The following is a 13657-nucleotide window of genomic DNA, read 5'->3' as shown; positions in this document are numbered from 1 at the left end:
AATCAATTAATAAAATAAAATACCAAGATTACCCCTCTTCTCTCCCCAACCTTACCTTCACCGTAACACCACCCTTTTCCCTAACCCAAACTCATTTGTTTCCCTTTCTCCATTGAAGGAGACCTTTGTTTCCTACAAATAATACATATTTTCCATGCATGAAAGGCAAAATATGTCAATAATTCATTCAAATAAGCTATAAAATATCCTAACTTTAAAAAACATAAAAACCAAAAAGAGTAAAATCAATCCTTTAGGATCAAATCAGATCAGCGAAAAAAGCATACAAAAAATAAATCAAAGATTAGATTAAGATCCCAAAGTTCAACGGGTTTAGAAAATCGATCTGTGTTAAATCCTGCAGATGTCGGCGATTTCGACATCGACGGAAATAGATTCCCCGAATCATTTCCGACCATTTGTATCGTCCTTCTTAGGCCACTCGTGGACAAAGGTTTCCAAAATCAAAACCAATATCGAGATAAAAAGGAACAGGTGAAGGGATGAAGCGATGCCAACTTGGATAAATGTTTTTAAACAAGAAGAAATTTCTTGATAATGTTTCCTCCAAAACTTCCAATTTCCCAGAACTAGTAGAACCCTAACTTTCATTTTTATTTATTCTCTCAACTTAGGTTCACAAAGAATATCTTAGCCGCGAAGTAACTGCAATTTATGTTTTTTTAAAAATGTTTTATCATTTTCTAGGCTAACCAAATAGAAGCAACGAGAAACATTTAGAAAGAATGAATCAAGGGGAAACATAAGAAAACCGTTTTTCTTCTTGATATCCCCTCGGAGCCTTTTGCGATGGCTGGCCCAATCAATAACGTTGGTGTAACCCTCACCGTCGGGAGTACAGTCGGAGAGTCCACCCATAATCTCTATCAATAGAAGTCGGTCAGATAAATTACTAACAAAGGTCTCCTTCAATGGAGAAAGAAAAACAGAGGTGTTGAGTTAGGGAAATGGGTGGTGTTACGGTGAAGGTGAGGTTGGGGAAGAGAAAAGAGGGTCAGAGAAAGAACGATTTATAGTTAAGGTGGTAAAACATTTTAAAAAACATTTTAGGAGTAATTTAATATAAATAGTATATTTTATGGAATAATTATACATTTAATCCCATAAAAATTGTGTTTAAATAATTTAAACTAATTTTTAAAAAATATAAATCACTAAATTTTGTTATAAATTTTTAAAAATATTATTAATTTTATCATTAAACTTTAAAATAATTTATTTAGTGTTTAATTTTGGTTTAAGGTCCAATTATAACACTAGGTCATTGACTCATCAACAATGTAATGATACTAAGGGATGGCAACGGGCGGGTATTGGTCACCCGTCCCTATTCCCGTTTAAAAAATTCGTATCCGTTCCCACTTAAAAAACCGCGGGGATTTAAACGGGGATCCCCATCGGGTAATCGGGGAAAACTGCGGGGAAACGGGTATCCCCGTTTAGCATAAACGGTTATTTAAACGGGTATCGGGCTGGGTATATATATTTAAATTAAATATATAAATATTATATATATATATATATTAATTTAAATTAAATTTATTAATATTATATATATATAATAATTATTTTTAATATTTATCGGACCGGGTATTGAGTCGGGTAATTGGGTAATCGGGGCTGGAATTACCAAATCCGTCCCCGTCCCCGTTTAGCATAAACAGTTTTTCCGTCCCCGTTGATCATCCCCGAACCCAACCCGTTTAATTCAATTTTCAATTTTTTCTGCCGGATGGATTTTTGTACCATCCCTAATGATACGGTGATTTGGTGCTAACATGGTGTTAATGTTTTTCCACCTCATTATCATTTTCATCAAAGTTAAGATTTCAACTCATTTTTAGTCACCGTAAAAAAATTGACAAATTTTGACGTCTTTTACGATTAACCTAAACAATGTTAAATTTGTGATATCATCCTTTATCATTTTATTGATTTAAATTTTCTCAAAACCATTTTAAAATTCATGAAATCAAATAAAATTTTAGAATTTTCGAAAAATAAAATTTGAGAGTTTTGTGACATATGTTTGTTTAAAATTCAAATAGTGAGAAGTATTTTTTTTAAGAAATTGAACAACATACTCCGAAATTAGCCTTATCAGATGGTCGTAAGAGGAGATTAGAGTATTATAAAGTAAATATTAGATTTTATTAATTTTGAATAAGTTTCATAGAAAATCAATTTGATTATAAAAATAAGAGTGAAATGTGAATGTTTTAGTAACGATCTTATTATAAACGTCGAACGATGATGAGAAATGATTAACCGAAAATGATGATTAAAGTAGTTGGTGGTATGCGTGCAAAAAAATCTGATCCGATCTGAAAATTCAGATATTTGATCTATTTTTTATTTTCGAATAATACAGATCAAATATCTAAAAAAAAGTTAAATGCATATCACTTAAATTCTAATTTTGGATTATCCGAAAAATAAAATTTTTACCTTTAATCCAATAACGGACTAACCCACTAATCAATAAGCCTTTGTTGGTGTTTTTCTGCTGTAAAAGCAATCTGTTTGGTGTTGGGTACTGCTGCCATGCTGCTGCGTGCGCTCCAGCTGAATTGTTGCACCCAGAACAAGCTAATGTTTGCTGTACCATAAGACCTATCTTTGCCTTAATGTCTCTTTTGAGCCTTCCCCTCCATCTTTTTTTAATTATGTTCACCATCCATGGATGCTGTTTATTTGGAGATTACAAAATCTATCTCTATATATATAATATTTTATAAAAACACAAAATCTAAAATTAAAATTTGTCAAATTAAAATCCGAATGATAGATATCTAAAATTCCAGATAAGATAATATCCGATATCCGAAAATATGACCCTTAATTGGTAAAATATACGTTTAGTACATAAACTATCAGTTTTGGTCTGTTTTAGTACTAACTTTCATTTTTTTCAAAAGCATACCTATCATTTAATTTTTGTTTCATTTTACTACCCGTAAAAAACTTAATGTTAAGTTTTGAAAAATAAAAATAAAAAATTAGGTAGTAAAACGGACCAAAAGTAATAGTTTATGTACTAAATATGTTACGTTTTTAACGACGAGTACTAAAATGAAACAAAAACTCAATATTATGCATGTTTTTGAAAATAAAATAAAATTTAAAGACTAAAATGAGCCAAAACTGATAGTTTAAGTATTAAATACACAAATTACCCTAAAATTTAATTATAATCGATATACAAATAAAAATTAAGAAAATCATATTGTAAGCTATTAACAAATTAATGATAAAATATTAATATTGAAAACTAAAACAACTAAATTCAAAATTATAATTGAGCAAGCAGATTTGTCAGTTCAAGCCGTTTATTTATATTCTCAGGATGGAGTTAAAATTTATCATAACGGGGTTCAAATAAATTTTTATTTTCTATAAATATAATTTTTTTAGTTAGGGGTGTCTCATAAATTTTTTAATTTATTTTCTAAAATTATATATATTTTTATATTAATTAATAATTAAAATTATAATTGACGGGATCAAGATCTCCTTTCCCCTCCTCCGGTTCCACCCATGTTTATTCTCTCAAATTTTTTTAGGTTATGAATTTTATATATAATTAAGATCTTTCTTTTCTTTCCTCTAGATATAATTAAGATTAGAATTATGATTAAATTTAAAATTTATCAAAAAATTAAAATTATAATCGAAACGTTTTAAATTTGTCTTAAATTAAAACATGCCTAAACTATATATTTAGTACCTAAACTATTAATTTTGATTCATTTTAGTATTTAAATTTTTTATTTTTTTAAAACCATACCTAAAGTTTAGTTTTTATTTCATTTTAGTACCCGTCGTTAAAAACTTAAAGCGTTTAGTACCTAAACTATTAGTTTTTATTCGTTTTAGTACCTTAACTTTCATTTTTTTCATAACTTAATGTTAAATTTTGAACGGAATACTAAAATAAAAAAAAACTAAGTTTTTAACGACGGAGTACTAAAATGAAACAAAAACTAAACTTTAGGTATAGTTTGAAAAATCAAAAGTTTAGGTACTAAAATGAATTAAAACTAATAATTTAGGTACTAATGCGTAATTTACTCTTAAAACATCTAACGGCCTTTGCCCACTCCCATGTATAAAATAAAGAGAAAATCGCCTCAGTGACCAAAAAAAAGTTATAATATACGATTTTAACCAACTTTTTTTGGATTTGCCAAAATGACCAACAAAATCGCAACGCGAAATAAAAATCGCAACGCGATCCCCAGAATCGCAAATCAGTTTCCAAAATCGCAACGCGATTCTTGAAAATCGCAATGCGATAGTACAAATTCGCATTGCGATTTTCCAAAATCGCAACGCGAATATGAAAATCGCAACGCGAACACATAAATCGCAACGCGTATCCGTAAATCGCAACGTGTATCCGTATATCGCAACGCGTATCCGTAAATCGCAACGATAATACATAAAATCGCAACGCGTATCCGTAAATCGCAACGCGATATTTAAAGCGCCATTATAATCGCTACGCGTATTTTATTTTCAAATTACAAAAACCAATATTAAGACAAAATCCCGTAATCGCAACTCATAACCTAAAACCTAAAATCACAACTCAGTCCCATCTCCATCTCACTCTCTACGGCGAAGAAATCCGTCCCATCTCCGAAGATTTCCGTCCCCATCTCCGGCGAAATCCCTCACAACCATTCACGGTCAGAAATCCCTCACAATATTCAGAAATGGAAAATCAACCTCCGAGGGTTAGTTTTTTTAATTATTTTTATTTGAAATGTTTGCATTATTGTAGGTTTTTCATATTGAAACTGATGATAAGTTTACTGGTCATTCAATAATAGATTAACCATTTCACTTAGATTTCATTTCGCGTTACGATTCTGTCGTTGCGATTTTCATTTCGCGTTGCTATTCTCTCGTTGCGATTTTCAAGTTAGTATTTGTCTTTGTCTTTGTTCTGTCTTTTGGTTGAAGTAATGCAATCCATTCAAGTTTCAATTTGCAGAAGAGTCGCAACGAGATAAATGAAAATCGCAACGAGAGAATGACTGTCGCAACGAGAGAAATGAAAATCGCAACGAGAGAATCGCAACGCGAAATGAAAATCGCAACGAGAGAATCGCAACGCGAAACCAAAATCGCATTGCGATTTTCATTTCGCGTTGCGATTCTCTCGTTGCGATTTTCATTTCGCGTTGCGATTCTCTAGTTGCGATTTTCATTTCGCGTTACGATTCTCTCGTTGCGATTTTCATTTCAACCAAAAGATAAAACAGTGTTGCAAATTTTAGTTTCAAGAATAAACTACTACTTTTATGTTATTGTTTTTGGTATATCTTCACAGTGTAGTTTTTGGTATATCTAACTTGGTATGTTTATTGTTTTTGTAGAAATTTTTTTCGGCTCAATTGACCTTGAGAAATAAAGTCAGCCTGGCCACTACAATTGCTTCGAAGCTTTCACCTGCTCAAAGACAATTGTTTGAGGAAACCTGCTTCGGGCCATGGCTGAGAGTACAGCATCCGGGTGGAGATGCTAATTTGACCCATTTGTGGCTTCAGACCATGACATCAAATCTACCCGACAGTATACAACGTGGTGAGGAAGAGATATGGTTTCATTTTCCACCAGCGTATACTTGTTTTGGGCGGAAGGAGTTCTGCTTAATCACTGGTCTACGATTCGGACACGATGATGTAGGCCGGTACACTCGTCATATCGCCCGCCCATCATGGTTATCCCGGGTTTTTCCGGATGAGTCAATGGAGCCGACCTACATGTCGACGACCTGAAGAAATTGTTTAATAAGAAAGCTGGTTTCACTCGGATGGATGACGTCGATGTTGTCCGAGTATGCCTTCTACTTGTGTATGCCGGCTTTTTAGGCAGAGAGGCCAGACAACCTATTCATCGGGAGCTAATAATATTGGTAGAGGACCTGAATGCATGGAATCTGTTTCCGTGGGGTTCGTATATATGGAAAGCTACCTGGACTAAGTTGTCGTCTGCCTTTGATGACCGCAAAGTTTGCGGGGCGATGGGTCCAAATACACTTTGTCAGGCTTTGTTTGGGCCTTTAAGGTAAGAATTTCTATATAATGTTTCTAAAATTATAATTAATTATTTAACAATTACTAATTTTGTTATTTGTTTGTAGATTTGGATATTCGAGGCTTTCCCCAGCATGCGTACATATGCAATAAAAACGTCAAATGATATTCCCAGGGCTATTTCCTGGAAGAGGAAAACTGTTGGATTGGGAAGACTTTATATGCGACAATAATAATGTAAGTTAACACAAATACTTCATATAATATATAAACAAGTTATTAATAGTAGACGTTTAACTTTGTTTGAGTTTATATTTTAGGAGGCCAACACTCCATTACAAAGACTGACACCCACGGAGGAAGAGCTTGCCACTGATGGTGGCAAGCTAGTCAGAGTTTTTTTGATGGCACGGATGATGAGCAGCATCCACTTCCTCCAATTCGAGAGCCATCACCTCACCTAGAGCCATCACCGATCGACCCGACTATACACCTCTAGAACGAGAGCCATCACCTATCCCGTCACATCATCGAGCCTCTTCTCCACCATCACCTCATGATAGGCGACCGGCAAAGATGCCACGACTCCTATCTCCCTGTTCTCCACCTCCACCTCAACGGGATGAGTCAAGGGAGTTACGTGATGAGGTCAATGCCTTGCGTGAGGAGATCGGTACTCTACGCGATAACGATGGTGCATGGCGTGTGGAGGTGTCAACTTTACGTGGTGAGGTTGCCGCTCTACGTGAGATGATAGTATCGTTGCAGAATGAGGTTCATACTCTACGCAACGAGGTAAGTTTAAGATTTTCCATATTTAACTTAATGATAAATTTACTCGTAATTTCACTTAGATTAGCCATTTCACTTAGATTGCTTAGTAAATTTATTCGGTTGCTGCCAATTCTGCTAAACTGTGTATCTTTAACACTGTGAAATAGTATTTGTCTTTGTTTGTCTTTTGGTTGAAAGTAAATTTGTTCGGTTGCTGCCAATTCTGCTAAACTGTGTATTCTTTAACACTGTGAAATAGTATTTGTCTTGTTTTGTCTTTTGGTTGAAGTAAATTTGTTCGGTTGCTGCCAATTCTGCTAAACTGTGTATTCTTTAACACTGTGAAATAGTATTTGTCTTTGTTTTGTCTTTTGGTTGAAAGTAAATTTGTTCGGTTGCTGCCAATTCTGCTAAACTGTGTATTCTTTAACACTGTGAAATAGTATTTGTCTTTGTTTTGTCTTTTGGTTGAAAGTAAATTTGTTTGGTTGCTGCCAATTCTGCTAAACTGTGTATTCTTTAACACTGTGAAATAGTATTTGTCTTTGTTTTGTCTTTTGGTTGAAAGTAAATTTGTTCGGTTGCTGCCAATTCTGCTAAACTATGTATTCTTTAACATTGTGAAAATATTTGTCTTTGTTTTGTCTTTTGGTTGAAGTAATGCAATCCATTCAAGTTTCAATTTGCAGAAGAAGAAATAGTTTACTTTCGCAACACGAAACTTAAAATCGCAACGCGAAACCAAAATCGCAACGTGAAATGAAAATCGCAACGACAGAATCGCAACGCGAAACCAAAATCGCAACGACAAGATCGCAACGCGAAACCAAAATCGCATTGCGATTTCATTTCGCGTTGCGATTCTTTCGTTGCGATTTTCATTTCGCATTGCGATTCTGTCGTTGCGATTTTCATTTCGCGTTGCGATTTTGGTTTCGCGTTGCGATTTTAAGTTTCGTGTTGCGAAAGTAAACTATTTCTTCTTCTGCAAATTGAAACTTGAATGGATTGCATTACTTCAACCAATAGACAAAACAAAGACAAATACTAACTTCAGGGTTAGTTTGAAACATATTTTCTTTATCTGATGCATTTGTGAACTATGATAGAATAATGACTTGGGTGAATACAATGCAAGTTTGACATATTTGTCTTTGTTTTCACTGTTTAAATATCATGTCTGTTATTTACTGATTTTTGTATTAATTATTTAGCGGCCCGATAGAGTGGATGCTTTACGTCGGGTTATGCTTGCACGACGGAGTTCACGCATCAGACAGCGTGCACGTGCTATTAAGTCTCCGTACACCCCAATAGTGCGAAGACACCGCAAGAAGAAGCCCGACTCGCCTGTCATCCCTCAAGAGTCCACTCCTATCGTTGAAGAGGCCCCCCTATCATTCCTCGAGAGTCCCCTCCCACCGTTCAAGAGGCCACTGTCATCATTGAAGAGGTCCCCCCACCATTCAAGAGCCCGATTCACATGGCGTCATATGTAGGCTTCTTGAGAAACCCTCTGACGTGCCGGACATGATGGATTCAAGTTGGCTCTCGTATGAGTTACCGGCCAGTACCATACCGGTATCTGAAGAGGAGAGGGATCAACTACCGGACACAATTCTGGATAACACCCTTTGGGCTAAGACCGCTGTTGATTTTTATCTACATGAGCAGAGCCAGGGGTGTTTCACTGACATATGCAAGCTCACCGATGATATCTATTTGTTGCTTGATCGGTCTTGGTGGGGCGTATTATTAGGGGTCGAAGACAATGGCTATTTTGATGGGGGGGTAAGTCTTATATTTTCTTATATTTCAATTTGATTAATTTTTTTTTTAAATTGTAAGTCACTAATATATGTCTTTTTTTGTAAAACAGCATATCGATGCGTGGGTGACACGTCTTCTAATAATAAGAAAACTTAAGAAAAATAAAAATATACGATATACAATTATGCCGACGTCTTTTCACGCCGTTCACTTGAAGAATACACGAGATGAATCATTTGATTTGGGCAATGGACAAGCTAAACTTTATCCTGCATGGTGGGAGGTCGATAGGTTAGTATTTATTTTAGATTGAGTTTAAAGGTTTTATGAAATAAGTGCGCAAATGAATGAATTATTACTTATGATTGCAGGTGTTTATCCCTGTTTGGAACGTAAACATTGGATTCTCGTCGAGCTTCAGCTCCCATCCCTTAAGACAATAGTGTATGACAGCATGATAAATTACATATCATTGGCTGATTAAGAGATGTTATTAAGGGATGGAGCTCTCATTTGGCTAAATTCTTGGATGCGATCAATTATTGGACTCGTTCTGGAAACAAGAAGCCAAAGAAGCTCAATATTACAGTTATTAGAGACGAGACCGCGCCACAACAAACGAGCGGAGCCAGAGGAGATTGTGGTCCTCTCGTATGCTTGGCGTCGGAGCGTTTGACGACGGGAAGCATCAAGTATCTACCTCCCACCGATATAGATAGAGCTGCAGTAGGCTTGTGGTTTCGGCATTATATGGCTAAATCGATATACGAGCTGCCTACCTGCATCCGCGTTATAAAAATGTCCATAAACAATTGGTAAGTTATATACTTTTGGTTTGAAAATGTTTGGTTAAGTACCTAGAATTCAATAATTTGCTGTTGTAGGTTTTAGATGTGTAGAAAGTGTTGTTTGAGCAAATGTTTGGTTTCTGCAGGTTAATCTCAGAAGTGAACTGCGTGAAAATGATGTATGGCTGCAAAAGTTGATTCAATAGTTTAATTGATTGTTTTTTGATTGTTTAATTGATTTGTAAAAGTTGATTCAATAGTAGATGATCGGAAATAGAATTATTGCTTATTTTTTGATTGTTTAATTGATTTGTAAAAGATGATTTGTAAAAGTTGATTTGTGTAATTGATGCGAATATAATTCTTATTTGTGCTTGTTTAATTGATTGAAATGTAATGGTTGATTTTGTTGATTTCAATCTGCATTATGTTGAAGGCAAAATTGACTATCGCAATGCGAAATGAAAATCGCAATGCGAAATGAAAATCGCAACGAGAGAATCGCAATGCGAAATGAAAATCGCAATGCGGAAATGAAAATCGCAACGGGAGAATCGCAATGCGATTTTAATTTCGCATTGCGATTCTCTCGTTGCGATTTTCATTTCGCATTGCGATTTTCATTTCGCATTGCGATTCTCTCGTTGCGATTTCATTTCGCATTGCGATTTTCATTTCGCATTGCGATTTTCATTTCCGCATTGCGATTTTCATGTTGGGATTTTCATTTCGCATTGCGATCTCTCGTTGCGATTGTAATTTCCGTGTTGCGATAGTCAAATGCATGCCTAATAGTGATAACAACTGAATAACAAGAGTTGGTTAAGTCAAAATGGTTGGCCTGAGTCATTAATTCAACTGAAAATGTTAAAAGTTCACACATAAAATCCACATAATACAACATTTGCATTTTAAAAATCACCTAAGTTAACAGTCCCAAAAGGTGAAGCCAATTGTGATTTTGATGAGGATCCATATTTTGGGTAGAGGAAAAGATGATTTTGATGGCACTGGTGATCCACATGTCAACCTTGTATGACCACTTTCCTTGCACCGACTACATGTCGATCTCTTCTTCTCTTCACCCTTAGACGGTATACGATCGTGACTTTTTGGTCGGCCAGGTAGCCTTCTGTCCATGGCTGGTGGCAAAACTGTTTGTAAGTCATCTGGTATGTCCCACTCAGAAGGATGTGGAATAGGGTAGAAAATCTCGGCATAAGTCTGTCGATAAACTTCTGTAGTGTAGCAATCCATAGCGTATGCGCTTGAATCATCTTGGTTTAAATGAAGAGCAACTTTTATAACATGGCCACACGGATAACCAGATGTTTGCCATTTCATACAACTACACGTCTTTGCATTTAGATCGACTAGCCCATTTAAGTTATTATCCAGTACTTGAAACAAAGTGTTTGAACATGGTTCAACTCTCCATGACGTTGACTTCACAACACGTTTCGTATCTTTTTTTCAGTCCATGGTGTAACACGATGTTCCAATGTTCCTGTAAATTTAAATAAACAATACTTAGTAAAATATATAAATATGATAAGTTACGAATTCAAAGAAATAATACCTGCATGGTTTCTTTTCTTGTAGTACCACTGTTGAATAGAGGCTCGAAAAACTCCATTAACATAGTAATGGGTAATTTCCGGAATGACGACTTAGAGCGTTGATTGATTCTGCACTATTAGACGTCATGAAACCATATCTTGCTCCAAGTTGATGTACTCTTGACCATCTTTCAAACCCGACATCTTCTAGTGTTTGAGCACACTGAGGCAAAACACGTCTTAAACAATTTATATGCTTATTGAAATCCACTTCCCGATAAGCTTTTACAGCCTTCCAGTATGTCCATTTGTGCTTTTTTATACCAGCAGACCTTGATTTTAGATTTCTATACAAATGAACACACAAAGTCCATGAAAAAGCATCTGGGAAACACCTTCTAACAGCGTTGTCAATTGAGTTTGCCCTATCGGATATGATTGTCAGATTGCTAATAGGACCTATGCAATCCCTAAGATGCCCCATAAACCATGTCCATGAATCAGAGGTTTCAGATTTGCAACCCCGTAAGCTATTGGCAATATCCCATGTTAGCATCCATGGCTACTGCTAATAAGTTTACTCCAAGGTATCGACTTTCAAATGTGCTCCGTCAACTAATAACTGGGCGCATGCAAGGAATAAAACGAACGAATCTACAAAATAATATACACAAGAAATATAATCATTTAAATGTGAAATGCATGTAACTAACAAAAATGAGTCAACAAAATTATATTGATTTACTAACCGTAGCACCAATGGCGATAAACAGCAACTCAAAGCGTCCATCTCTATCTGTTTTGATATGATTTACCGACCCATGATTTTTCAGCTTTAAATTGTGACAATAAGCCGGCAGTTGGGCAAACGATGCTTCTGGCGACCCCCTCAACAATTCCAAGGCAACATTTGGCTCTCCAAGCTTGAGAATATGATATACTAATCTTGAACCGAGCATTCATGTCAGTCATAATTTCATGTCCCCGATATACCCTGCATTCAAAAACATTAACTCAGCCAGAAAACACCCAACACCTTTTTGTTTGCCTGTCTATGGTGAGGAAAAAACTTGGGTTCTTGAACATGTATGTTTATCAATAAAAGTCCTAATTGAAACATTTCGCAATCTTTTATTCTCTTTGCAATCATTCGCCACATACAGTTTTTCAATCATACACCTGTTTCGAAACGATCTTTGCTTGATTTGTTAACTTTTAGTTGATAGCCATCTTCCACATTCGTATACAAAGCTATCTTCAAGTCTTCCTTTGTATCAAAACAATCATCTTTCTGATACGAATAACTTTTGGTAACAATCAACTGCTTTCTTTACCAACTCTTCTTCCGGTATCTGAAGTAATTCTGGCATATTCCAGTATACGCCCGTGGCATTTTCTTTTCTTGGGGATTTTTTTCTTCTTTTTCTTCAGGATTATATGAATTACAGAATGGATGTTCACATGTTCATTCACAGTCGTAACTTCCTCCTCATATCATCAACAATACATTCTTCGGCAACGGCTGTTTCACATCAAAATTAGGGTATTGACCAATATCAAAATCATTACACGCAGGGTCTGTTTCTCTTCTGAAACATCATCAAAATTCGTGTATTGACAATATCAAAGTCCGGATATTGACCAAGACCAAATTTCGAATACTGACTAGTACTCACAATTTTTTATGTTGGCTCATCATCGTCTAACTGGTCAATACGAAAAAACGGAATTTGGTGCTGAAAGTTGATTGGGATTTGGATTAGAGAAAGGTGTGGGTTTTGGAAAAACTTAGTTGATTACTACCCGCTACTAACCCACAATACTACTTCTAGGTTCAACAATACAATGTAAAATCATCTGTGAAACACTAATGTAAGCAATGAATCGTTCAACATCTTCATTGTCGGTAACAAATAAACTTTACCATTTCTCTGATAAGATAGCCTAAATCCACTTAGGGGCTCTAAATTCAATTTATTTGAAACACGTAGCATTAGAGTTTCATAAGTTAACTTTTGTAAAGACAATTTTAGTTGAAGATTCATGGGCTGCGAAACTAAAACCTGTTGCCGGATTGGGAAGGATGTCGTTGGATATAGGAACGGATGTCGCCGGAGAGAGTGATAGATGGAGATGGAATGAGTTGCGATTTAGGGATTTAGTTTATGATTTCAGTGTTATATACCCAAAATTTCAGTGTTGTGATTTACAGATTCTCGTTGCGATTTACGGATTATCGTTGCGATTTACAGATTCTCGTTGCGATTTACGGATTATCGTTGCGATTTACAGATTCTCGTTGCGATTTACAGATTCTCGTTGCGATTTACGGATACGCGTTGCGATATACGGATACGCATTGCGATTTACGGATACGCGTTGCGATATACGGATACACGTTGCGATTTACGGATACGCGTTGCGATTTATGTGTTCGCGTTGCGATTTTCATATTCGCGTTGCGATTTTGGAAAATCGCAATGCGAATTTGTACTATCGCATTGCGATTTTCAAGAATCGCGTTGCGATTTTGGAAACTGATTTGCGATTCTGGGGATCGCGTTGCGATTTTTATTTCGCGTTGCGATTTTGTTGGTCATTTTGGCAAATCCAAAAAAAATTGGTTAAAATCGTATATTATAATTTTTTTTTGGTCAGGCGATTTTCTCTAAAATAAATGTTCATTCTAGGTTACAAATCC

This window comes from Hibiscus syriacus, unplaced genomic scaffold, assembly GCF_006381635.1.
Source record: "Hibiscus syriacus cultivar Baekdansim isolate YM2019G1 unplaced genomic scaffold, ASM638163v2 tig00112339_pilon, whole genome shotgun sequence".
Taxonomy (NCBI): domain Eukaryota; kingdom Viridiplantae; phylum Streptophyta; class Magnoliopsida; order Malvales; family Malvaceae; genus Hibiscus; species Hibiscus syriacus.
This window is presented reverse-complemented; position numbering follows the sequence as displayed.